This window comes from Syngnathus leptorhynchus, chromosome 5 (assembly GCF_054491065.1).
Source record: "Syngnathus leptorhynchus isolate UIUO chromosome 5, UIUO_Slep, whole genome shotgun sequence".
Classification (NCBI taxonomy): domain Eukaryota; kingdom Metazoa; phylum Chordata; class Actinopteri; order Syngnathiformes; family Syngnathidae; genus Syngnathus; species Syngnathus leptorhynchus.
Window position 1 is genome coordinate 6,799,329 of NC_141199.1, and position 27,244 is coordinate 6,826,572.

General features: G+C 39.6%; 1 protein-coding gene across 1 annotated transcript in view; it reads left to right on the top strand.

The window, feature by feature from the left end:
- LOC147056584 (endonuclease V-like) overlaps positions 1-27,244 on the top strand; it is a 52,602-nt gene that overhangs the window by 22,658 nt on the left and 2,700 nt on the right. The gene's annotated exons all lie outside the window — the stretch shown is intronic.

Here is a 27,244-nt window from a genome sequence, read left to right on the forward strand (position 1 = left end):
CCTTTTCTTCCGTTTATTTCTTACTTTGTTTTTATTTCTATTCATCATCGTGATTAGTTCTATTATTTTTCTATTGTGTCCAATTTCATGTAGCGCACATTGTGACAGCTGTTTTTAAGCATATCAAGTTGAGTTAGATGAGTTTAAAAATTGCATTTTTATCAGCTCAAGTACCATGGATTTGTGTTTCTCCAAATGTGGAAATTGTTCCAATCAACTCCATGCTGTTATACAAATTTCAGTGCCCTTTCCAAAAGCATTTCCAAAATGTCAAGGAAGATGTTGTTAAGGCAATCAGCTCAAGGTTGGACCGATCGGCTCTGTTGGGAGTCGCTGCTTTCATTAAAAAGTTATGGTGCTACAAGGGCACATGCCAGAGGTGCTGTTCACTGTCAGTATTATCCTCTCATAATGTTACTTGCTGCATCAGTTGGTGAAGTGGGATCGATTGAATGAATTTCCCACCACTGACAAATGGACTTTGTGTCGCTAAAGAAAGTACATCAATATCAGAAAAAATATAAATATATATTATCTTGGCAAATTCAGAAAATTGAACACCTCAATAGAGGAAGCAAGTATGTAGTCACTGAGGGTGTAGTGCACCCCATGAAGTAGTTTGTACTGGGAATTTTGCTTTTATTTACACATTATTTGTATTTTTAACAATTTCAATTCTGGTTCACGTTTCACATGATTATCGACTCATTATTAGGGTTGAAAAAGGTTGCATGGTTGAAATCATGGGTCTCAAAAACTACGGCCACCTATTTTTTTTTTAGCAAACTATCTAAACTAAATAATTTTAACAAAAGGATGCCCATGTTCTTTGTCTGCATTGTACTACAATACTACAATTATCTCTCACTTCCTTATTCCCAACCAATCATACATCATTCGGGAAGACGTGACGCCAAGGCCATCTTAGAAGTGGGATAAAATTGACCCAACCTCTTGGGTCGGTCCAATTTTTTACCCAAATTGGGTTGTTTTTAATTTAGCATTTTAAGGGTGCTGGTGGAGCTTCATTCGACTATGTGTCGTGTTGAAATTAGTGACAGAAGACGTGATGATTGTTCAACTTTTTTATTTCTATCTGCACAACCGCACGATGTGCACTGGTCAGTTCCATACCACCACACTCAGAAATAATTTGTTAAATTAGCATCTTTGGCTACTTAGTTTATAGCAAGTGCACAGTGCGCCACTGTTTATTAATCTTATTTAATGCTCAGAGATTTTCACTGGAGCTAAGACTTTTGGTTGTTGTTGTTTCTTTACATTGCATTGGCACTGCATATCGGAATTTGATTCACATTTGGAAGAGGTTTGACTCTGATCTGAGGGAATACATATGTTTCCTTGTATTTTGGTTTATTTTCTCTCCCGTCCTTCATATCCAAGTTGAGAGCAAAAATTAGAAATTGTCAATCATATGAATGACACAGTGTCAATCCAGCCTAAAATCCCCTTGTTCCTCTTGAGACATTTACTGCAATTTAGGAACGCAATTTTGTTGGTAACATGTTGTCCCACAATTTTTCAGAATATGATGGATGATGTTGGATTATGATGACTTCAAAAACAAATCAATTTTATAAAATGCATGTCCCACCTCACATTCGCTGCACTCATCTGAGAATTAGAGTTCTTTCAATGTGTACACTTCATTTTTTTGTTTTGCAACTTTAGTTGTTTGCTGCTAAGCTATTTCTCAGTTGCTAGTGGTGAGTGTAATACATGTAAAAAATACATAACAGCATATGTGTTTTTGTATGCATCTTTTAGATTAGTTTTCTTTATCTGTCTGTACATGCATCGTATGATTGGGGTACAGTTCATAATTTAACTTAAGAGTCTTTTTTCTTATTTAATCATTTTTGGTTTACCATGTGTTAGCTCATGTTTCCTTAGTTTGCTGGTACCTCTTTATCAGAATATTTTTATGCTTTATGTACATTGATCAGCTCTTTCTTGTTTTGTGCAACTCTTCCCTTATTTGGCCGTGAAATGTTCAGTGGCACATCGTGGTCTTTGTCGAGCAGATGGAGTCATGTTGAATCACCAAAGGATAATGTTAAGCCAAGAATGATTTTTTCTTAATTAAATAATCATTAATAGACAATTTGATGTCTTTTTTTGCGTGCTTTCTGATTATTGATCCTCTATTGTATTTCCCGGCAGTCTCTTATGGGTACACTTTCAAAGCTGAAGGCATCAAGTTGAGTCACAGTAGAAAAACAATTTGTACTTTATTATACATTTAATTGTATTAATTTTTCTTTTTTATATATCGTGCCAACCTATTACATGGCAATTGAGATACAAATTGCAGACAGGGGCCTGAAGAGCAAGAATTTCTCTGCAATTAAAGGAAGATGAGGGTGGTGATAGTGATGTTCTGCGTTGAAGTCCTTTTCCATCTTGCCTTTTTCTTTCTCACTCTTGTCCTCTCTCTCTCTGCTTCTTTTGTTCTGATACAGCAGCGGAGAAATGGCATTCATTTTCTTCATGCACAAAAACTCCGGATTTTGCATTTTGTCTCACCTCCTTCTGCCAGAGCGTCGCCATGCGCCACGCAGGGATTGATAAATTGCCACCACCTACCTCATTTTTCATCAAAGCTGTTGTCGGACAAATATTCACCATAGCCACGTGAACCCCTCAGCCATGACAAGAACAATCTTCAAACCCCAGTAATGGGTTGGGTGACAGGGAGCTCGAATAGAAGTGCATACAACAAAGTGGTATCCTAATACCTTTCAGTGCAATAAACAAGCAGACGTTATGCCATAGTAAAGAAGTTGATCCTCAGGTTTAGTGGGCTCAATGAAGGTGCTTGCAATCTGTATTGAAAAAAAAAAAAAAAGCAAAACACTATCATCTTAAATGTCAAATCGTCATCCCTATCATTTCCGCTTTCTGCCACGTTTACTGCTTGATAACTGTAAATGACATCTTTGTGCAGCCCACTGTTGGAAAGATTGAGTCACCCCATAGATCTCGGCAGCATACCGCTGCGTTCAGAGTATCCTGCGGCAGGAAATCGGTAACTCAAAGCAATCGATGGACTCAGAGAGCAATAAATCAATTGAATCGTCACTTGCCAGTTTTTTTTTTTCATCATGCTCTCAGCCTCTCCTGTGACCTGATCCTCTGTTGGTGGATCATGTCAAACTGTGGCTACAATACACTCACCAATCATCTCCTTAGGTACACCTACACATTGGAATCTGATACGATAGAAAAGCTGCGTAGACGATATGGATTAAGAAATATATTCATCCATCCATTTTCTGAACCACTTACCTCACTAGGAAATGATCCCAATTTCTACAGCGATTGCCACATAAGCCTAATGCATTATTGTTATTATACTATTATTTGCAGAATTCGTCATACAGCTCATATTTAATTTCTTTGGATACTTTTACACAGTGGGGGCAGTGATAACTAAGACCAGTTAAATCTGTACTACGATTTTCGTAAAACCGTAGGACGAAATGTCCCTCATGATTGAAAAATGGTGGCCTTACCTCTTGCCTTGAGACAGGAACAATGATGAAAAATGTACCCATTATGCAACTAAAAACAAGCTGCAGTGGATACAAGCATTGTCACATATTTGGAAAAAATTGTCTCATCGTGCGTCTCCTTCACCTCAGTAGGGATTTACCTGACTTAAACTCTCTTGTAATACCCCCACTATAAAATTGCCATTATAGAGACCATCAATTACACTATAGACAAACACAATATGATCGCCCACGACACTGTCATGTACATCATCCGCAGCAGCTCAAAATCAATTTTTTTGATGCCAAATTTGTGTGAGATAAATTTAATATAATAAATCCCCCAAAAATCAATCCGAACTTTTTTGTGTGTGGAAAGCTCATTAATGTTTAATGCCCAGTACCTGTCTCCCGTGTGTACGTCATACTCACCTGAGATTCTGAATATTACATGTATTATTAATGTGCAGAATACTACAGATGGGTTTTCCTCGTGAAACTTGGCTTGCCTCGACTAACTGATCAGAGGACTCTGAGGCAAATTTGAATTCTGATTAATAAAACAAATAATCCCATTGCTAACATAGTAGTTCAAAAATAATATTGAAGGCCCTAGGTAGATTACACTAGGTGACATGGCAGCACAAAGAGTCTGAAATATGACTGCCCAAAAAAAAAAAAAAAATCTAACATCCACGTACATGGAGAAGTGCAGTTGGTTTTGATATACATGAATACCTCAGATGTTAAATTTCATCTGGCTGGCACCCTGACAATTCGAGGGGAAAAAAAAAAGATATAATAACCAAGATGGATGCACACTGATAACGTTGTTGTCTTAAGCGTCGTTGTGTTAAATGCTTTGCAATCAGTGCAAGCTCGAACCCAAAGTGCTACCATGCAGTGTATTGATGAGCCATGCCTTTCACTTCATGCAGTGTGGCTTGCTTTCATTTTGTAAGTATCAAGCAATAATACAATTTAGCTGTTTGACAGAACACTTGGCACAAGGTTAATACATAACTAGTCAATGGTTTTGCAACACATTTATTTAGTCTTGTTCTCAATTAGAATGAAAAAAAAAACCAGAAACCAAATACTCAAACTAAATAAAAATGTCAACTGGAACAAATCCAAATGGAATTTAATTTGGATTCATAGAGATGGTATACAGTTTGCCAGTTCAGAAGTCATATAGACGCTTCATCTATAATAGCCAGGCTGATCGATTGCACACTTAAAAATATGGCGGCTTCCAAACGGAGCAGGTGTGTGGTGGCAGAGCTTGTAAATACTTTTATCAAGCTATTCAAGTCTAAAAGACAATTGCTGTGCTAACTAGACGACTCAGTTCCACTCTGATAAATCATGTGATGTCTGTAGATCTGTGTATACCACATGACCGTAAATTGTCTGTTCTAATTAAGCATGGCGGTATACACCAGATTGCAAGCAATAGACTAGAGGCCTTCAATTGCAATATCAACAAAGCCTGCATGTAAAGCCTGCTCATGATGCAGAAGTATTTGTTATTTTGCAAATGCTAATGAATTAAAGTTTGATGTCATTGTTTTTGGCCTCATGGGGAAATTTACTTTGATAGATCATAACCCACAGAGAAATATTAGATATCTTGATGCGCTGTTTTTTGGATTTGTGTGTGTGTGTGTGTGTGTGTGTGTGTGTGTGTGTGTGTGTGTGTGTGTGTGTGTGTGTGTGTGTGTGTGTGTGTGTATTAAACTGGTCAGAGTTGTGTGTATCTGTTCCTGTTTTATTCTGTTAAAGCAATACACAAAAAAAGTGACATCATTTAGAGCTTGATAGGAGTAAAAAATATACGTATCGCACACTACTGACATTTCTTTTAGCAAAGGTGTGAGAAGTTTCTGAAATTTCAATTAGCTCATTGAAATTAAAGATTTCAATTCATGAAAAAGTAATACATATACATTTCTACTTTCCCCCCCCCTTTATTTGTGCTCTTTTGACCTATTTGACTGTGATTTTTTTTGTTATCTTTGGGATAACCAAGCCTGTCAGATGTGAAAAGGTGAAGTGAAGCTCATCCTGTTTACTTGGGTGCACATGAGCTACTTGTCATACAAAGAATGACAGCCAAATATTTGCTCAAGTGACAAACTGAAGCCTTTATGCAACCATGCGCTGAGACCTTTCACATGTTTGCCGTAAACTAGAAAATCTGTGGGCCCTCTGTTCCCTGAGGCCACTAAAGACAAATCAATTGAAGCAAATCCATTGTAATAAGGGCCTTTCAGCCTTGAACGAGACAAAGGAGATGTTAGGTTTTGCTTTCATTGAGTGGCTTTTATGTGAAGTCTTAGGACTTTCACCCTCACTTCCAACAGACCACTTCCGTCTATAAGATACTTCAGTCAGCAGGAATGCTGAGCTTCATCTGGAGGAGGATTCATGCTCTCGGAAGGCTCTGACACTGACTGGAGGCTTTAGATCCTAATGAAATTCCTGCCTCTGCTGATTCCTCTGCTAATGCCTCTGAGATTCCTTTGTTGGTGAACATTAAACAGTTAGAAATATTTCAGGGAAAAAGAAAAAAACTGATGTCTAGTAAGATACATTTTTTTTTTTCTTCCATATAGTGTAACGTTGGCTTCTATGTAAAGTTACAAACAACTGCTTTCAAATAGCTCAAGGACACTTGTGTCCATCTGATATCGTTGGATTGTTTCAGGTGGATGGTCTGTAGTGGCATTTCTCTCTGTCAACACCTTTTATTGCCCTCAAAAACACGTTCCATACTAACTACTTAACCATATTCCAGAACCAACTGCCCAATGTGGGATTTGACCCCGCCGTTTGGATGCTCAATTAACTAAGCTTATTATTCACAAAACTTGTTGAAATGTCAATTTACCTTGATTTTGCATGGTTCTCCCATACACCGTCGCCCACTTCCAATGCACCGAACTCAGCTGCGCTTGAGCTTGTTTATGTGTACCAGACCTTCATAATAAATAATGCATAGCCGCAACTTCCTTTACTTTGTAGAGTCATTTGGGTTATAATGCAAGATGTCGATTCTCATCAATAACTGGTGAGATGAATAATCAAATTGATCTTAAAACGTGCATAAAAATAATGTACGATGTTTCCAACTGTACAGGGACCAGTGAAGTGTCCCATGATTGCACAGCACAAAGAGATAACACTAGCGAGCTTCACTTGTAGCAGCAATGCCTGCTTGGTTCTTATATAATTGATCTTCCTATTCCTCTGATCTAAAAAAATATTTAGAAGTGAATTCACCAAGTTGCATATGGCATGACTACATTTTGGTGTGTTGTAGTAGGGCTGGACCTAAAGCAGACTGGATTGCCACCCTTGAGGTGACCCCTCGTTTATGGGGTGCCATGGCTCAGGGGTAGAGGGTAGAGTGGTCATTTCCAAACCCATCATGGGGCATTGTGACAAAGTGTCTTTGAGCCAGATACTGAATTCCCAGTTGCTCCAGATGTTGCGTCATCAGACGGTGAATGAGAAAACAGTCTTTGAGTATGAAAGGCATAAAAGCGCCTTACAAGTGAAAGCACACGTCTTATTTACAACATCAAACCAACGTTTTCAACTACATTCACAACAACCTTATTTTGTTTCATACCACCAAATGCTGTATTCCCCCCCAAATTGTGTTTTTTGTGTTTGTTGTTCAATCTGGCAATGAAACTCTAGGCTCATATGATATTTTCTATAGTCAATGTTCTTGCAGTGGTTATTAGTTTACCCACTTGAATTGTGTGCTGGGGTTTCTGCAGTATGACCTAGGCCTCCAGCAGTCAGCGTAGTCTTAGTGTTGACCTCCAGATAGTAAAGGGTTGGCTTGCTATCAAGTGCAATGAGTGGGTGTTTAACTTTGTTGCAGCACTAAGTTGTCTTTTACTTTTTCTTCTCATAATACCCCATTATCACACATGAACATGATGTTCAATGCACAGGGTGTATTCCTTTTTTTTTTAAATATTTGACCAGTTTTTACTGGTCTGATTTGAAAACAAGTTATTTGTCACCTTGTTTTGTAGCTTTTACTATATATAATATGAGGTGCTCATACATTTATTTGGGTTGACAGTCATTATGGCCCTCTGAAAGAAGCTATGTTTGCAGCAATGCGGCCCGCGAAAAAAATGAGTTTGACACCCTTGCTTTACGGCAAAACACTTGAATGAAAGCCATATTATTTTGTTATTTTTTTGACGTGTACAAAAATCGAATCAAAAACAGTTTGACCATATTAATTTGATTTGAAGTGTTTATAACTATATTTGTTTGACTCATTGTGTGGATTGTGTACCAGATACACAGAGACAGTGGAACATGCCGGAAAGCCACGCTCAAGATTTCAGGACACATCACTTTGATAGCTTCATGAAATTATGCAACTGATAAGAAACATAATGCTTAGATACGCACTCCCCCAATAAATAAAGGGGGAGGATAGACCAGCAATATGACAAGTCCTTAGCCTGTTCTGTTATGTGTGTATCACAAGTCATTTTCAAGGCCATGTGTCATGTAAAGCCATACCAGAAATGTAACCTCTCCATCCAACCCATTTTAATGAACGAGCATGAGAGCACTTTTGGTGATTCACTGGAGCAGTAGGCTGATTTAGGTGCCTTGTTCAAGGACACTCGTCATCTGTGACTATAAAGAAATTACTCACAGACAAGTGATCAAAATATCAAGCAGAGTGCAGGCATGTCTGAAAATAATAATAAGTGAGACAATATTTTTTTGCTCACGTTTCGTTTAGGACAATTTGTGTCAGAAATGGCTCTTGTTGATGTATGTCAATAATGCTCCAGGTACATCAGATAAATCTTCTCTTGAGCACTGTAGACTCACAGTAAAATCTTATTCTGATGGTACTACATTTTGAGACTCTGTGTTTTCTCTTCATAAGGCATCAAAGTTCTCAGGCTCCCTAGAGGAAAAAGTCTATTCACAAATGTTGCAGATGAGCGTTAGTCGATCCTTAGATCCAGGAGGCACAATGTGATTTTCACACTCCACTCTCTCTCTGGTAAATGTGAATTTTCTCAACAAAGCCACATATGCTTTTTGAAAGAGCCACCAACTAAGTCCTTCCCAGTAGTCTGTGAAAGCGTGCTTCAGGGGGATGGGATTAAGATCTCACTACTATTGGTCCCTGTATAGAGGAGGAGAAGTATCTCAGCTCTTTGGGCTCTGTCAAGACTTCTCATTGTGACCATTTCTGCTCACTATCTCTATGGCCTAAAGGATCTTATGTCTTTCTGCTATTTGTGGGTCATGTTTAGAGCAACTCACAAAGAATTTGAAGCCAAGGTTGTCAGATGGAAAGCTTGTTCGTTACTTCTTACCATTTGGGTGTATAGCCCTGCTTCAGTTCGGAGGAGTTTTAAGTATCGCCATTTCGTTCAGAAAATGGGGGACAAATGAATCATGAATTTGACAGACAAGGTCATCGCTACTTAGGATCATGCCCCATGTCCAGAGCCAGAAAAAATATTTAAAAAAAAACACAGTGCAGCTTTTGTAAAACTGAGCTTGTGGTGATTCTGTCGAGCTACAGTACAAGTTCTTTTCATAGCTACAGTATCTTCTAGTATAAAACACCCACATATGCTCTATGCTCATTTTATCCTCCAAAGAAATACTGAATGCATCTCACAGTGTCAAGCTCTGAGATGATCCCTTGCTAATCTGTAGAATCAACCTTTCATCTGTGAGCTGACATCCCATCAGTAGCCAAAGTGTTGTTTATCCTCGCATACATGCTTATTTGCTTGCATTCCACGCTACTCCCCTGAGATCCCCCTTTGCATCACTGTATTCTTGTGCCTGCCATCACGATTGCTAATATCTTTGCAAAATGCAACAGTTCCTACTTTGGCAAATGCTCAGTTCCTCTCTCGCACAAACATACACCATACACATATATTGGCTCACTATAAAGAAGCCACAACCTGCAGGCTATTCACTGCAGCCTGCCGTAATGCCTCGGCTCCTGTGCCATTCATAAGCTGTAATGGGCGTGTTGGAGGGGAGTAGATCAACATGAGTGGTGGTGGCTTATATTGCTTGCGATTTTCTCACAGATACTACATCAGGCCTAATGCATCACACCCACTCGTACTCATTTGCATGAGAGGACTGTGCTATTTTATTCCCGGCAAGAAAAGTACGTGATTTGTTGAGAAGATGAGCAGTGAATCAATGATGTTGATGTGAAACTTCAAACTATAATGACGCACAAATATGTTTTCACTCAATCCAGACATACAATGCCAGTAGTTATCGCGGTTTTTTTTTTTGTTTCATTGTGATTTGCTATTTAACAATAGAGTATGATGTAACATTTTTTTGAGGGTTGCGGTGAAGGAGTAGTGGAAGCAGAAATTTTGTTTTTGCCAATCCATAAATTGTTTCCATATAACTGGTTCTCAAATATAACATAAATTCACATTTTCTCTGAGCTGGAAATTTTGGAGCTGGATAAATTACACTGACATTAATAAGTGGCGAATGTCAAGTCTCAGCTACCTGAAACGTCTGCCGTTTAGTTTCACAGAGAGTCTTTTTCCATCAGTCTTGCTCAACCTCTCTCTCAGCCATCAATCATCCAGTAGCTCACTGACCCCGTCACTATGCAGTGTGTTGTATTGGGGGCATCGCTTTAAAATGGCTGGTGATATTTGGTGAGCAGCTGCTCTGGTGCGGAAATGAAGGTGAGCCAGCCAGACAGATAGGCTTTTCACTGCTCACTGATTTCACCTTTTGGAATTCATCAGTCGTCAGTGGCCATAGTGAAATCGGAAGCCAACTGATTGGACACTGAGAGACCACAAGATAGCAGAAATCTGCATTCAACAATAGTTTGTGGGAATGACCTATTTATTTTTCCCTTACTTTCTTGTGCAGTAAATTCTCATTTTTACTGGATGTGTATCAGTGTGAAACTTTGAACCAATAATTTCTCATTCAAACGCAGCAAGCATCTGACTTTTTTTGCAGTTAATAGGGAACTTTAAGCTGCTGTGTTTCAGATTTGTGTAGTAGGTTGAAATAAAAACACAGTTACTAATTTTAACTTGTGTCATTTGTATCGTATATTTCTTTATTTGTACAGTGATGCCTTGAGTCAACTTGAATTTACCTTATAATCACACTTGTTACTCAAAATAATCACATTTATATTCATCTTTCCCCATTGAAATGAATGGAAATGTCATTCATCTATTAGCCCCCCCAATAAATATTTTTTTTTTGTCATGTACTGTATTTTCATTAGGATAACAACACTCAATAATATTGTCTTTTATGAAAACATAGATGCAATAATAACATGATTAAATTTAATGTCAAAGATTCAGGTTTGTGCCTGATGATTCATTCTGTACAGCTCCTTCTTGTGTGTGACTTGGCGAAGGAATAATATAGTCATGCAGCCATAAAACAAACAAGGGTTTAACTGTAAGTGACTCAGTATGCTGCATTATTGTTCTTCATTCTTTCCTGGAGGATAAAGAATATATGCCTGTGAGTAATGTTATATATTTTCTGTCTACATGTGAAGATAGTTGTTGTTTAAAGCATTACAACACCACTCCATATATTATTTTTCTTAGTCCGTTTATGGCATTTTGCGTATTTGTTAACATTAAGCTTTTTGTTGACATGGGCAAGAGAGTTAGTGTTTTGCCTAAAGTAGTACCACATTTCTCATGAATTCCGGCGCATACCACCAGGAAACCTTGCTCTCTCGCACGCCTCCATGGACTGAATTACATTTCTGATTCTAGTGGTTGTGTAAAGGATGAATAACAATGAGGTAATTGTCTCTAACAATATTGTCTAGCAATGTTGGAGATAAAACTTTAACTTTGGTTTTATACTGTATTTCCTGCGCCGTGCCCCGTTCCCCCACCTCACCCAATTTGGAGCCTTGATAAAGATAAATAAAATATTATGTTGGGTAATTTAAGAATAGAAACATGCACAGGTCCCAGCAGGAAGGTGCCACATTGCTTGAATAGCAACCCTGCACAATTTGCATTAATATACAGTTGAGTGTCTCGGGAAAAATACTTTGTACTAATATTCATTTGTTTCTTCACATTGTATTGTTTCCTCCACTGTGATAATTCTATTATTAGGCTTGTGATTTGAGAATCATACATAGTAGCTCATAATAGATATAGTGCATAAGGTTATACTCTACAAGGCAGGAACACTCCTCGTCTTGGAACTCACATCGAGTGAAAGCTGTCCCACTATAGATCTTTGACCAATTTTGTATCCAGGAAGCTTCCGATTTGTATCTTTGTTTATTACAAAGTTGAGTTCACCATTCAGCACTCATACCTCAAATTTAAGCTCTTCAGCCAGCTACAGCATTTACAGCCGATATGGCTCACTTGGGCCCTCTTCTTTGCCGCACACTCACCATATTGACCCCATCCGCCATGATTCATTTCCCCCGACAGTGTGACGTGTAAGGCAAATTATTACCAGTGATGGTCTCAGGCCCTTCACACAGCTACAGTTCTCTTGCCTGTGGTGGAAATGGGAATATATTGCTCATGTTTATGGCTCCGTTTGTGTGTGTAGGCATGTGTTATGTGCAATCATGATGCCCGAAGCCTTACCGGCACGGCGTCACATCTCACAGCCTTGTTTACTGTTTGAAAATATGCTGACTGGTTTTGTGTATGTGAATACTGCTTGATGCAGGTATCATTAAATGCATTTGGTCTTAGTTGTGTCATCACATATACATGTAGATTTTTTTAAATACACAGTGTATGTCAATACAAGCTGCAATTGTGACCAGTACCATCTTTTCATGTTGTTTTTTTTATACTGTTTGTCTATCCTCACAAATCCAATTGAGATAGGGAAAAAATACAACCATGTTAATAAAAGGAAAGAAGCCTTGATTAAATTTCATCACACTGTCATTGTTTAATAAGAAAGTGAAGAGATGGAGCTTAGAAATCTCCACTCAGTTGGTCCTTCTCAGCATTGAAATTTTGCACGAGTACACAGAGTCATTGCAGTTACAGCTGATTGTGCATGCAGGTGATGCATTTGTCACCTTTCCGGGTTTGTTAATATCACAATATTTAGCATCATTTCTTAAAGACATTTGCTGCAGCCTTATGTAACCCTCACATTGAAATGAATAGAACATCCTCCGTCTTTGGGAGCATTCATGTTTTAGTTAAATTGAAACAGATGTCGAGTTGCTGTTGTGATTGTTTTGCTCTTTTGGTTTTGTCAAGTGTGAACGCTATGATGTGCACCTAACAAGCGGGCCAATCCTTTTTTACATATTTGCTTGTCACATTAGTCTTTTTCACTATGCAACCTTGGGTTCAAGCAAAGATATACCAAATGAATCTGGTGGCCGTTGTTTATTTTCCTTTGGCTGCTAAATGCAAACTTGGTTGACAGTTGGTCAACTATAAACAAGTCAATCCACTTAGAAGATAAGCCAACTTTCTCGCTCCCTGTTCTCCACACCCATTCCTTTTTGGCTCAGTTCTGGTGAGTTTTGGAAGCTGGTTGTGCTTTGTACCTCTTGGCGCTCCCAAACCAGAGTGACATTTTCCTACATTGTTTTTATTTTACAATGTTGTCTGTGTCTGTGCTTGTGCTGCTGCTCTGTGTGACATAAGGAACCCATAGCTAGTTCTGTTGTAGACCTGCGGATGACTAAAGGCCGTGATGACGTTTTTCTTCCATTTTTCTAGAATCTTGACTCAAAAACCACCGATACAGGACACTGTGTATGTGACGTAGTACATTCCCAAAGCTGACTGGCAGTTGCGAGGCAATTTGTGGAAGGAAAAAAAATCTAACATGAACGAATGGGTGAAGGGGACGATTCGCTCTAAACGTCATATTTTACGTTTGACTGTTAACACAACATTGACTACATATGGAATGTCGTAGCATTTGATTTAAAGGTTTACATTCTAGAAGGTATCTTATTAAAGCAAGAAAAAAATTGTAGTCTGAAACCGTGTAATGGACTAAAACATAACTATAATTGTAATGGACTATAATTGCCAAAAGCAAAACAAGCCCTTTTAATCCTTTAATGCTTGCTGAATTGAGTGAAGTCACGTGCACTGACTGGCTGACTTAACTTTTCAATGTTAAAAGTATGTCAAGCTAAATGTCCTTATCTTAAATCACAATAGATAGAATGTAAGAACCTGTACCTATTGATTCGAAAATGAAGCTTCAGTTTTACTTCATGAAACAGTTGTTGCATGTTGTGACTCCCCAGTATGGCAGACCCTGCTCAACATTGGGCTTAATGTACAGACTTGCCATTTCTTATCTCCCTTTATTCAAACTAATTGTGTCATTTAGAAGAGTCAAAAAATACAACTGCTTCATGAAGCAAATGTGAAGCTTCAGTTTCCCATCATTACAAGTGCCTCCCATTATGTACACCTCCCTCCCCTTCCTGTCTCTCCCTCTCTCTCTCGCTCTCTCTATCTCTCTCTGTCCCTCTCTCTTTCTCTCTGTCCCTCTCTCTCTCTCTCTCTCTCTCTCTCTCTCTCTCTCTCTCGGCCTCTTATACACACCTACACAAACCTGCAAACAGACACACACTTGTACACAATCACACGCAAACATACTCATTCTCCCACCGGCTCAAATGTTCACTTTGACATAGTGCACCAGGTACATGAAAGCTAGTCTAGTGCACACTTGCAGGTCAGACAGGTGAACATAAATAATTCCGGATCGACCTCTTGGAGTCATCCCTCATGTCTTAATCTGCGCTTTGGAAGCTTCCTGAGTTGCATCATGAAACTTTGTACCTTGTATTTCTCATTCTAACAAAAAATGTTCTACGACAGATTCAAGGAGAACAGCACCAGTTAATTTCGCATATTTTCTTATTCTGAAAGGACTTTTGTTTCCAACATTTTCTTGAAATCACGCAGTTGATGACCAACAATGTCACCAAGTAAAAAATAATGTCTCTACTTTAGCTTTAAGTTGTGACGTTCCTACGTAAATAAACTGCTGTATTCAACATCAAATAGATTTTCAATGCTGTTTTGTAATTATGGTAACATTCACAGTACAGCTCTACATGTTCCACTGTTTACTCCGCAACCCCAAACAGAAGCTCCTGTCAAAACAATCACTCGGTAAGCTATTCACCACAACTCAAATCTGTCTGTGAAAGGAATACAAGTTTGAAGTGGTAGGAATAATGACAAGGCAGATAAAGCTGAAAAGTCAAACTGTGTCATATCCTAAAACAGAAATATTATTTGTGCATGGCCTATTCTCTACAAAACCAACTTGACGTAATCGGCAGAAAGATGACCATATTTCCAGCTATAGAACATGATGATTCAATTATGATGACAATACACACTGCTGTTCCCGTATCCCGTCCAAGACATCTGTATCACAGTAGTAGTAAGAAGTATTGTTAATTTTTGCGCCAATAGTCTTGTTACAAAATGTGAAAATATGTATAGTTTTCTTTAAGAGGCTCCAACCCAACTCAAAGCTTTGAAATACAGTTTAGCTTCTTATGTCATTTTATGATAGTTTAGCTTGCTGCAATAAAATGGTTGGTAGCTTCGGTGTAATGAAGCTTCATTTAATGTGGAATCAAATGTAGCGTATCGCACTACATTTTCTAAGGAACTTGCTCAACACTGGCCATATAGCATGACTCCTTCTTGTGACTGGCTTCAATTCAGCCCTTAACTCATTCATAAGCTCCAAATTTGCATTTTTTATATCCGGATACTTTGTATTTCTGACATTCCAAAATGTTAATAGGAGTGGAAAAAGATTTGTTTTCACTGTCACCTCCAGGCATCGTTACGCACTTTGCACCTGGCTTTCTGTATTTAAAGATGCAAAATCATTCACCACAATTTGTTTGGTCAATCACTTTGTGTTTGCTCAATTCATCTATTTGCATCGTTTCCTTCCAGTAGTTTACATATACGGATTGTAACTCAGCTTGCCCATCTATTTACATAAACTATCAAGTTTGTGTCCATTTTTTCCTCACAAAACTTCATAGCGTACGGTTGACTCAAGATGACAAACACAGAACACTGCACACATATGGAAATCTCCAGCGACAATCAGTCTTTGCTGTCAAAAGCGACATATGGCGTATACCACGACTGACCTGTGAGAGGCAACACGGTTCCATAGGGCTTCCAGAAAAGACAGTGAAGTAGAAAAATTACAAGGAGTAATATTAGTAGTCTGATTAAGTGTGACTAACATCACATAAACAGATTGTTTTATTTCATTCAGTTTCTCTTTTCCAACAGGATAATGAATAAATCAAGAAGCTATGTGGAATACACAAGTACCTTGATATATAGTTTGCAATAAAGTAAAAGTGTAGTTGAACAACTTGTTTCCTCTTGGATATTATTCTCATTTGCAGTTCGCCATTAATAATTTGTTACAAGTAAACTAACTTCTCCATTCCTCAAAGCATTGAAGGACCAAACCTTTTTTTTTTTTTGTATATACTGCAGCTCATGTGTCAGACAAGCGGAGAAAGTAAACACTAAATCGGAATCCCTTTAATTTTTCCAACCCACCATTAGTAATTGAGTGTCTGTAATCTACTTTTTATAATTTCAGCTGCATCTATATTACTGGATACTCCATGTATCATCATGTTCTATATTTCATTAAAAATGATGCATAATTGCCCATTAGGCTTAGACTCCCTAAATCTTATTTGTTGAGTCATGGGCCATGGAATCACTTCGGTTTGTTTTAAATGCACTTGTTTAATAAAATAGCATGACTCATCTTTTATTTTTTACTAGCAGTACTCTTAAAGGAAAAGTGGAAATCACGATTGGTCCAAATATGTTCAAGTCTGGCGCACATGCAATGGAAAAAGGCCACATTCAATAATGAGCATGAGATTTTTTGGGAAAGTCCTCACAAGGACGGTAGCATAATAGGCAATGAAATAAGAACAGGATGCATTCCTGGTTTATTTTCACTACTAAGTCCGACACAGGCTGTGCTATGCCGTACACAATAGTACACCACCTGGTCGATGGGCACCTTGTCAAATCTGTGGTTGCTATCACGGCCGTCGTGATTTTAAGTCATTACATTTCTCTCGAGTCTTTTGTGAGAGAAAGATTTTCTACCACTGATTTCTTTTCTTCAGAAAAAAAAAAACTTGTTATAATGTTGCCTACCGGTGTGTGTACCCCCATTTTTTTTATTGACTGACGGACAGACGGACGGAAGGAGGGAGGGTTTGTTTTTCATGACTAACGGTTCTCTTTGTCTCTCGTTCTCTGTCTCTCTCGCTCTCTTTCTAGAAATTGAGTGATACAGCAAAAGGAACTTTGAGTATCAGCGACTTTGTTATACTGCAAATGTAGTGCATCTGTGTGTGTGTGTGTGTGTGTGTGTGTGTGTGTGTGTGTGTGTGTGTGTGTGTGTGTGTGTGTGTGTGTGTGTGTGTGTGTGTGTGTGTGTGTGTGTGTGTTTAAGCTTCTAAAAGTGGAGGTGTTCTGAGAAGAGTTTAGTTTTGATTCACTCGCCCTACATTCAAAGTAGATATGGGTCAACTTGACTCTTTTTATAAGCTGTTCTTATTACATTTTTTGGGTCAAGTTTGTTTTTTTACACCAGGTGCCTTTTCAATAAGTAATACATGTCCCTGATATTTTGGTCATCTCTAATACGCATGGACGTGTGGTGGGACAGTTGTATGGATTTTCTTTCCTTAAATGATTGCAAGTGTGAACTAACCAAATTAGTAACATAGCATATTGTGTGTAATGTGTCATCACCAAGTGGCTCTTTTAAAATGAGTCAGACTTGGCAGCTAGCAGCTCACTGCCGGACGAGCCTGTCGAGGTGAGCGGAAACCAAGGACAAGGTGGTGAGTGAGCTGACTCTGCAGGGATGAAATCCAAAAATAGAAGTGGTCAGATGGGCAGTATTGATCAGTAGGTTGGGTCGGAGATCAACCTACTGCTTCCATATCAGAGACCCACCCGTAAGGCAAAATACTGTACACTCACTTTGGAGAAATCAAGGTTTGCCTGTTAACATCATCATCACACATTTAGCATTTTTGTGTTTAAAGTCTCTCTGGTTTCCCCACTTCATTGTCCTGTCTGCCTCTGCATTCAAAACCCTTTTTAACCTGAGTATTGTCCTCAAAAGGGTACTGCGTGGCAATGCACTTTTTTTTTCGATTTAACAACCATCCAAAAGAAGAACGTGTGATTAATCATTTATTATTTTGCAGTGGTTCCAGTTACTTACCCTTATGGTCTGACAGTTTTTTTTTATTGCAGTTTTGTCCTTTGTGACATCTACATTTACTTGATTTTTTACAGCTCACTCTCAGAGGGCCCAAGCTGTTCAAACCTGACTTTCCTTTTGCATTATTTTGAGTTGACTATTTTGACAGAGCAGAGTAATCCTTCTGTTCCCCTTCTACATCTCTTCCATTTTGCAAGTCAGAGTCCACGAGCTACTTTATTCTTAGTTACTTACCAATGAAAACGTCATACTTGACAAAAGAAAAACGTTTGAAAAAACAGGTTTATATTTTGCAACAAACAAATTGAATGTCCTGATTATCATACTCATCTCGAGAATTATAGACAGCCCTTGCAAATGCAAAGCGTTGGATGCAGTGCTGTAAAACATGTCACCACTGGACACTGGAGCGGTAACATGTTCTCTGGAGAGACAGATCACGTTTCTCTGTCTGGCAATCTGATGGAAGAGTCTAGATTTGATGGTTGCCAGGAGAACGGCACTTGAAGATGAATAAAAAAGACATGGATGACAGTCTTGGTGTGGATGAACTTGACTGGCCTGCACACAGCTCAGAGAATGAATGAGAGCAGTGACTGAGAAGCAGGCCTTTTATTCAAACATCAAAATGTGTGACCTCATAAATGCTCTTATGGAAGAATGGTAAGAACTCCTAAATTTTGTGGATAGCCTTCTCAGAAATGTCGCTGTCGTTATAGTTGCAAAGGGTGGACCAACGTCATATTGAACTTTTTGGAATGTATTAGGAATGGGATGTCATTTAAATTGATATGTGAGTCAAGGCATGTGAGCAAATGTAACACAGTCGCATAGTGTATCATAAGATCTCACCGTTTGACTGATTCTGATGAAGACACCAAATGCACTTCATAGTGATATTGACCCGCTAGTCAGTAGCACTGCACTGGCTGTCGTTAAATGGAAAGGAGAGGCCAACAGTACCTTGGGGGCGGTGCGCATCGGAGATAGCACCAAAAAAAAAAGATGTTTTAATGAGTTGTTGAGCGACTGTACATGTGGTTAGAGTGAAGTGGGGAGATTTTTTTCCAGTGTGCACAGGGCTTATCTCTCCCTGTGAGACATGAGAGCAGTAATTGGTGAGAGAAACTGACAGGGAAGTTAGCCTCTGTCATGGATGGATCTGCTTGTGAGCTCATTTCCCATAGCAGAACACCGAAACACATCATTTTGATTTCAAGATAGCTAAAAGAGAGGTATTGTTATTGTCAGAATGTTAGAAACAGCTCTCGGTAAGTAGTGGTGCACTTCTACACCACTGCAAACGACCACTTGAATACACATGGCACTGATAAAATAATACCTCCTTGAAACCGTCAATCATATGTGAGCATTATTTCTGTCACGGAAGAATTTAAAGACTTCACTTGTGGGTAGCCAGCGCAACTCCAGCTTTTTTTTGCGCAGTTGCTGATTTAAAAACAAACCACTGCTTTGCTTCACCCGTTATCACGACCATAAACATCTGGAGAAAACTGAAGCAATGCACAATTACTCGCTGTGATTCATAAGAGGACAAAAAAAAAATGCTTATAATCTTTATTTTTATACTTGTTTCCAAAAAAGAATATTAGCCCATGTTGCTATACTTGCATCTCATTTTGTCTTTGACAATCAGCTATCATAAAAACAATCATAACACCGTCATAATTATGATAAGAATAAAGAAACAAAACAATAAACGATAACAGTAAGGGATGTATTGACTTTTAAATGATTAATGTCAAGGGGCACTAGAAGAGATTAGTCTGGTACGAGGGAGCCAGATTGTCCACAACATTGTAGGAGATGAGGAGAATCTTGTACTTGAGACTTTGCTGTAAGGGGCGCATGAAGGTGATGGAGGTTTGGTGTGATGTGTTCTCTGGAGCAGGAGCGGGGAGCCGTGTTTAGAAGTTTTAGGATGGCAGAAGAAATTAAACGAAGGGTTCCTGATGACGCTGAGGTTTGGGATCTACAGAGAAGTGAGGTGACTGTATTTACCAAAGAGTGAGGAATTGGCCACTCACCAATGGTATTGATGGGACGAACTGGGAGAATGCAGAAATGGTGATGCCAACGGATTAAGGTTGACAGAGGAAGATGGATTAATTGATAGGATTGAAAGCTTCACTCGGGTGGACGAAAACAGTAGACAACAATGAGGGAGCAGAATCACGAGAGCAGGAGGCCTTTAGGGATTTAGAAACTAAGACTACACTATATTGTATTAGGTTAATTAACAATATTGGTATATTCTGTACTATAAGACTACCGTAATTTTCGGACTATAAATCGCGTTTTTTGTCATAGTTTGGGTGGGGGGGGCGATTTATACTCAGGAGCGACTTATATGTGATTTTTTTTCACAAATTTTCAAAATTCAAAAATCCGCGATGTAGTGAAACCGCGATAAACGAACCGCGATGTAGCAAGGGATTACTGTCGTTTGAACTGCAAGTGACGTCATCCGTGCCGCGCAGCGGTTGTTTACATAAAGGGCAACGGATTCGATCATGGGATGACGAAGATGACAAAGGGCCCCACGTACTACTGGCATCAGGAGCAGCTTTGTTTGTAAGTGACACAGAGGACGAAGATTTTGAAGGATTTAATGATTTGGAGTGACACAAAATTACGGTAATTGTTATTTATGAAGAGCCTTTTCAAATCTAGAAATTGTTATTTGAATGTATAATCCAATAGCTGAGTGATGAGTTTAAGCGTTTACTTAAATTGGTTGTTGGGAATTGCTTATCAAAAGACTGTCTTGCCAATTATGGAATAAACAATACTTTTTAAAATCACTTTGTTGTGTTAAGGAAACTAAAGCAAACATGCCAGAAAATGATTTTATAGTGTAGTCTATCTCATGCCTCTGTAGCTGACAATCACTAAACTGTAATGTCACTGCGAGCAGCACCAATGGCGCCAATATGAGGCACCTTACTGTAAAAATCCTAGAGCATAGTGTCAAACTCGAGACCCGGGGGCCTGATTCGGCCCACCATGTCATTTTATATGGCCCGCGAAAGCAACCATGTCAACTCCCATGATCCTTGCTAAAATCTGTACCAACATTTTTCATTCGCATGTGTAATAAATAATGTTGAGATTTTGCAAGAATTTTATTGTTGCCCTTTTTACAGTAAATTAAACAATAATTGAAGACAAAATGATTGCTGATTTTAAAACTAGTAATCCATCGATCTGTTGTGTATATATATATTCATAGGAGACAATCAAACATTTATTTGGTGTCACTATCATAACAGCTCTCTGAAGGAAGCCGTAACTACAAAGTGGCCCTCGATAAAAATGAGTTTGACACCCTAGAGACTGATGGGCATATTGTCGGCTGTCGCAAAGGAATGAGATCTTTAATCAAAGTTCGAGGATGAGAACAATAATTATCTTTCAAGAATGACTTGCAGACTCAAGATATAAGAAAGACACAAAGTGCGGATGTCTTTTGATTTCCAAATTGTGCCTCTTTTCAGCATGAAGTTCACACTCTACATCTAGAGGTGTGACTCCGTGTGTCTTCTTCCTGTTTGCATCTCCTGTCGGTCTTGTCATTGTGAGGTTCGGCAACCACATGACTTCATCTTGGCTTTCGTTCAGTTGCTGAATCATTACTTTGATTCTCTTCCTGTCTCCTTCCTCTTCAGTAGCCATCATTTCTGTGTAACCCTGCTGCGCTGCACTGTCACGTGCCTTGCCGGAGACGCTCGGCCGGCAACTTCGCTCAGCTACACCCCTTCATTGCCGTTATGTCTGTCACCTGCTCCCTCTTGTTGTCTCATGTATTTAAACCCTGCCCGTGTGCTTCTTCCCTGTCGGTGTCTACTGTTCTGTTCCGTCCCTGTCCGTGCCCAGTGTTCCTGTTCCTGTCGTCTAGGTTCCCTTCGGTCTGTCTGGAGGCTCATGGTCAGAATTTTAACCTTGTCCAAAGTGAACTTCTGTCGGTCGGTCTGTCTGTTTGCTGGCCGTGAGTCTCTCTCCCGTCTGTGTCGTCGGTTCACCACTTGCCTCCCTTCCAACTCCCTTACCCTTTCAATAAATCCTGGTTCAAGCTGCATTTGGTCGCCCTGGTTTAACTCATTCCTGACATGCACTGAAGAAATATTCAATTTATGTAACTGCAGTTTATTTTTACGTTACGTAACTTTCTGGATACAATATCAGCCAAAATTTGATTCACTGGAACGATCATGTTGAGCCATTAATAATGGGCACAAGTGAGCCATTCATTTCGCCGATTGGAAACAGCCAGCTCCACGGTGGGTGGGGTTTTAGTTTGCACTAAATTCTCAGCCTCAGTTCAACTCCATCCATAGATGAGGCAAATACGTCACCTTGATTGCCCTTTGCCATATAAACAGGCTGCAGTTTAGCGTGACCACTCTTGAGGAGAGGCCAAAGACTTTGTTGTCTGACATTTGACTGCTAGGTGTAATCAACTTCCATCCATTTGTCCACCCGCCTGTTCGTCCATCCATCCATCCATCCATCCATCCATCCATCCATCCATCCATCCATTTTCTGAACCAGCTCTCCTAACGAGGGTCACGGGTGTGCTGAAGCCTATCCCAGCGGTCTCTGGGCGGGGTGCACCCTCAACTGATTGCCAGCCAATTGCAAGGCACATACAGACAACCATTCACACTTACAATCACACCTAAGCACCTTGACAATCAAATTACATCATATTCAGCTGCCCACATTGTACCTCTGTTCTGGAAAGACAACTAAAAGTTTATGACCATTGGGAAAGAGTATACACAACTGTATCCATCCATCTGCCACTTTTACCACTTGTCCCCCCCACTAGGGTTGTAGGTGTGCTTGAATCTATCCCAGTTGACCTTGGGGGAGGGGCAGGGTACAGACTGGACTGGTCGCCAGTCAATCACATTGCCCCTTTGGACAAAAACAAGTAGTCAAACTCACATTTATAGCAAAAGGTGATTTAGAGCTTTCAATTAATCTAAGATGTGTGTTTTGGTGATGTGGGAGGAACGATCGGGAGAAACCCCACGCAAACAGATTCAGACCTAAATGTGCTGACTGTGAGGCAGACATAGAACCATTATTCTATTGTGTTCCCGATTACTTTTTGTTTTAAATATACGTAGGTTCAGTAGTATTAAAAAGTGGACTGACCAACCTAAATAAATGGTATTTGAGTTGCGCTGTATCACAGCATTTTATTCTTTAGAATTCTTTTATTTTTATTCAGGTTGGTGAGAACAAAATATATTATATCATTATAATGTGTGCTGACATTTTCCAGGAGGACCTCTTCAAACTGTAATTGCGAACCCCTTATTCCGTAGAACACTGAATGACTGAAAGCTTGTTTCCACCCTTTCATTTTACATCACTACACTAAAAGCTGTTGGTGCTTTATTAGACCCACCTCATGTGATGAGTGTCTGCGAAATGTTATGAGTAGAGGGGGTCCGATCGATCGACCGCTGATCTTGATCAGCCCAGGATCAGCAATGTTGATCAAAGCCTTCCATTACCAATGACAAAAAAAATGTCCCAATAAGGGGTTTCTGTTTATTTTCTTAAAAAAATATTTTTGGGGTTCTGAATTTAGGTGAATATGTTCCTTTTGTCAGATCATATAGTCAATAGACTTCCCAAAACCCTTATTGGGTCACCTTTGTTTATGAGATAAATGTGCATGCACATCCGTGTGTATCTGTACAACTATAAATATGCAGTGATGAACTTGACCTAATTACACATCTTTTGCTATGGTTTCCAGCTCGAGGCAGGGCAAGTGTGTGTGTGTGTGTGTGTGTGTGTGTGTGTGTGTGTGTGTGTGTGTGTGTGTGTGTGTGTGTGTGTGTGTGTGTGTGTGTGTGTGTGTGTGTGTGTGTGTGTGTGTGAGAGAGACCGAGAGAGAGAGAGGGGGGGGGAGAGAGAGAGAGAGAAATATAGGAGAAGTAGCAATTTGACACTTATGTACCTTTTCTCCCAGGAGGCCATATGGAGGAGGGCAAGGAACCTGCTTCACTGAATGGCAGATTTGGGCCAATTAAGCTAGAATTGAAATATGGACCACGCAAATACGCTCCCATGCACAGGCATACACACACACATTCACGTCGTTCACACTCTGGCGTCTCATGGCAACACCCTGTAGTTACACTCTCGCCCTGAGCCACTTAAGCAGGTACTGGGCCTGTTTTGTACCCACACAAACACATACATGCACATACTACATGGACTTTTTATGCACACACATTCTCCGCAGTCTCACCCTCCCTCACTCGCTCAAAGCGACATCCACTGCACCAAGCTATTTCTTATACACTCTCATATAACATTCAAATAGATCTCCAACTTTTACCCTTCAAATGATCTTATTTTATTCCCAATGGACAACTCCTCATTCCAAGTGATTCTCCTCCAGTGCAAGGAATCATTCTGGAATATTCATAGTGGATTTTTTTTTTTTTCTCGATTGCATTCCAATTTCAGTGCAACACACCCAGTCCCCTCCCAACGGGGAAATGGCTGGGCTATTCTCACACTGATGCATGCAGAATAGAACATGAAAGGTTTTTTTTTGTTTTTGTTTATTTTGATTGGATTTTTTATTGTGAATGCTTGCTCGTTGTACTATAGACACAAAAGACACAACCGCAAAACACAAATGTTCAATCCCGATTCAGGGTTCCTCAATAATTCATAACGCTATTGCGGTGCTCGGCGCAGCGAGAGAGGGGAAGACAGTGAGGGAAAGGAAAAGCAGGAGGTGGAGGAGGGTGGGTTTTCCTAAGAAAGGGAGCGTTAAGAAGGGAATTCTAACTGGAGACAGTGAATGACTGACTGCAAACAGCCTGTCAACCTCTCAAATCTGTGCCCTCTCGTTTCTCCATCTGACTTACAGTATTCCTCATTAGATCCACTTTTCCCTTTGTCCTTGTCTCCTCGTTTAAGTAATTCTGAGGTTTCCCTACTCTTTTATTCTCTGCTCGTGTTTGTATAATCACCTCTCTACAGAGCCTTGATCAGAGGGCAAGTCTTGCCATTACAACCCGTCAGAACATACGCGAGATATGAGAGGGAGCAGGGGGTATCTCAACCAGGTCGTTCCAAGGAAAATGACCGCTGACCTTGAATATGTGATCGCTCCTGCTTCTCCATTGGGAGGTTACATCATCTCATTTAAAGTCCACCCTGCTCCCCGCTAGACTTTGAAGTGAGGGGGTGTGCACTCATAAACACGAAACCCTGTTTTCTTACTATTCAGACAACCTCAAACCTCTTGGCCATGTCCTCGATGCTTTTTTTTTTTTTTGCTTTTGATTCCCGCCACGATAGGGGCTGTATCCTGTCCCCTGAAGAGAGAGAGAGAGACAGAGAGAGACAGAGAGAGACAGAGAGAGAGAGACAGAGAGAGAGAGAAAGAGATGGCAGGGGGTAACAAGAAAGTGAAGTGTAAGAATCGGCGCCGAATGTGGGAAGGCGAGCAGGCGCGATGGGAAAATAAAGAAGGAGCATATGTCTGCCGGCGTTGTGCTCATAGAAAGAAAAAGAAAAATGATGTAAGTGCAAAACAACAAATGTGAGCAAAAGAAGAGATGACAAGTGTATGTATCAAATGCAAAAGTACAGAGCTAAACAATTGACAAATATGTAGAGGAACACAAATTAAGGTAATGCTTTTTCTCTCAATGTGCACACACTCATGAAGTACACTGTATCAATAAAGGCTCCTGCTGTGCTTTTTGAAATAGGATTTTACAAAATACTATGTGAGTGTGAGGTAGGAAATTAGTGTTGCTAGTCAGCAAATATAGAAGCCTGTGGTTAGTTTTAATGTTTTATTTAATCAATCAAAAATACTTCTTCAGACCGAGTAACTTTGAAATTGATCCACCAAATGTTCATCTATGAAAGCCCTTATACACAGGTATGAAAGGCCTTCTGTTTGTAACCTATAAGAGTAAAACAAATTGATGTTGTGTCACAAAGCCACTCTATAAAATTTACACTGCGTATGGAACAACCCAAGATGGCAGAGCCACTCTATCAGCAGCCGTCCGCAATGTGAACAAAAAAAACGCGTCTGTGCCGCGAAACAGATAAACCACATCATTACAAAGCTCCCTGTGGAAATATAAAGAGCAGCTGTCATTCGGTGTTTCTTTTTATCCAACTTCACGTGCGTGATCGTGCAGTTGAAGACTCATTTATCATCACGTAACCAACAATTCACAAATACAACCATGCCCAAAATTGCTTCTTCAAGTAAATATTTGGATGATGCGCCAAGATGATAAAGATGCAATGCACCAAACATTTTGGCAATGTTTTTTATCAAACAAACCCTGTGTATGCTCATATTTTTCAGAAATCTAGTTGAAAATTATGCAAAAAAATACGCACATTATGTTCAAACTGGACACAAGCATTATACTTGCACATATACTTTATATACTATGCACATATGGGTGAATGAGAGCAGTAGAGATGGACCTAAGGGGATAGAATATCTCTGCCCACTCTGCTTGTTCATTTTTTTTTTTTAGCTCTGTCTCAAATGTTTTATAGTCACTGTTTATTCAATCTCTGTGCACACTCTATTCCACTCATTAGACGCACAATCGCTCAGCACAGTGGGCGAACATCATTAATGGCAGCTCATTTCTTTTCTCAGTTGGGCCGTGAGATGTTTGCAAGCTGGGCTGTGATTGGCCATTACCTGAGCCCAGAGTAACTTTGATGTCAGTCGACTACAAGTGGCAAAATGGCCACCCCCTAAGATTTGTTTTGTTACTGTTGTTTTATGCATAAGTCCAAGCTTTGCGTTGATTTTGGTCAGCAATAGTTTTCATCTTGGAATTCTGCCCTGGATGGCATTTTTGTGCAGTCTTGAGTCATGAACACTGATTTTGCTTTGATGTTGTTCTGGTTTACTTTATGACCTCTTGGATGCGTCACTACTGTGCTCTTGTCATGACTTTAATAGGCCAGCCACTCCTGGGAAGATTAGAGGTTCTCAATTTGTGGATAATGGCTCTCACCGTGGTTCGTGGAATACTAAAGCTTTAGAAATAGCTTTGTAACCCTTCCCAGACTGATAGTCATTTTCATAACGTGTCAATTGATAAGTTAGTTTCTTTATTTCTGATCTGTTCCTGAATTTTATTGGATATTGACAATTTGTTGCAGCTTGGTGGACAGATTGTCTTTTTGAACAGGTTTGGAGGAAATCAAGCTTGTATGTGGTCAATGAATCTTAATTCAGCCTTGCTAAAAATCGGATTAGTCACATTTAAGTCATGATTTAACAACTGGGGTAAATATTTTTTCACACAGTGCCAGGTATCTTTGCCGGCAAGATCTTC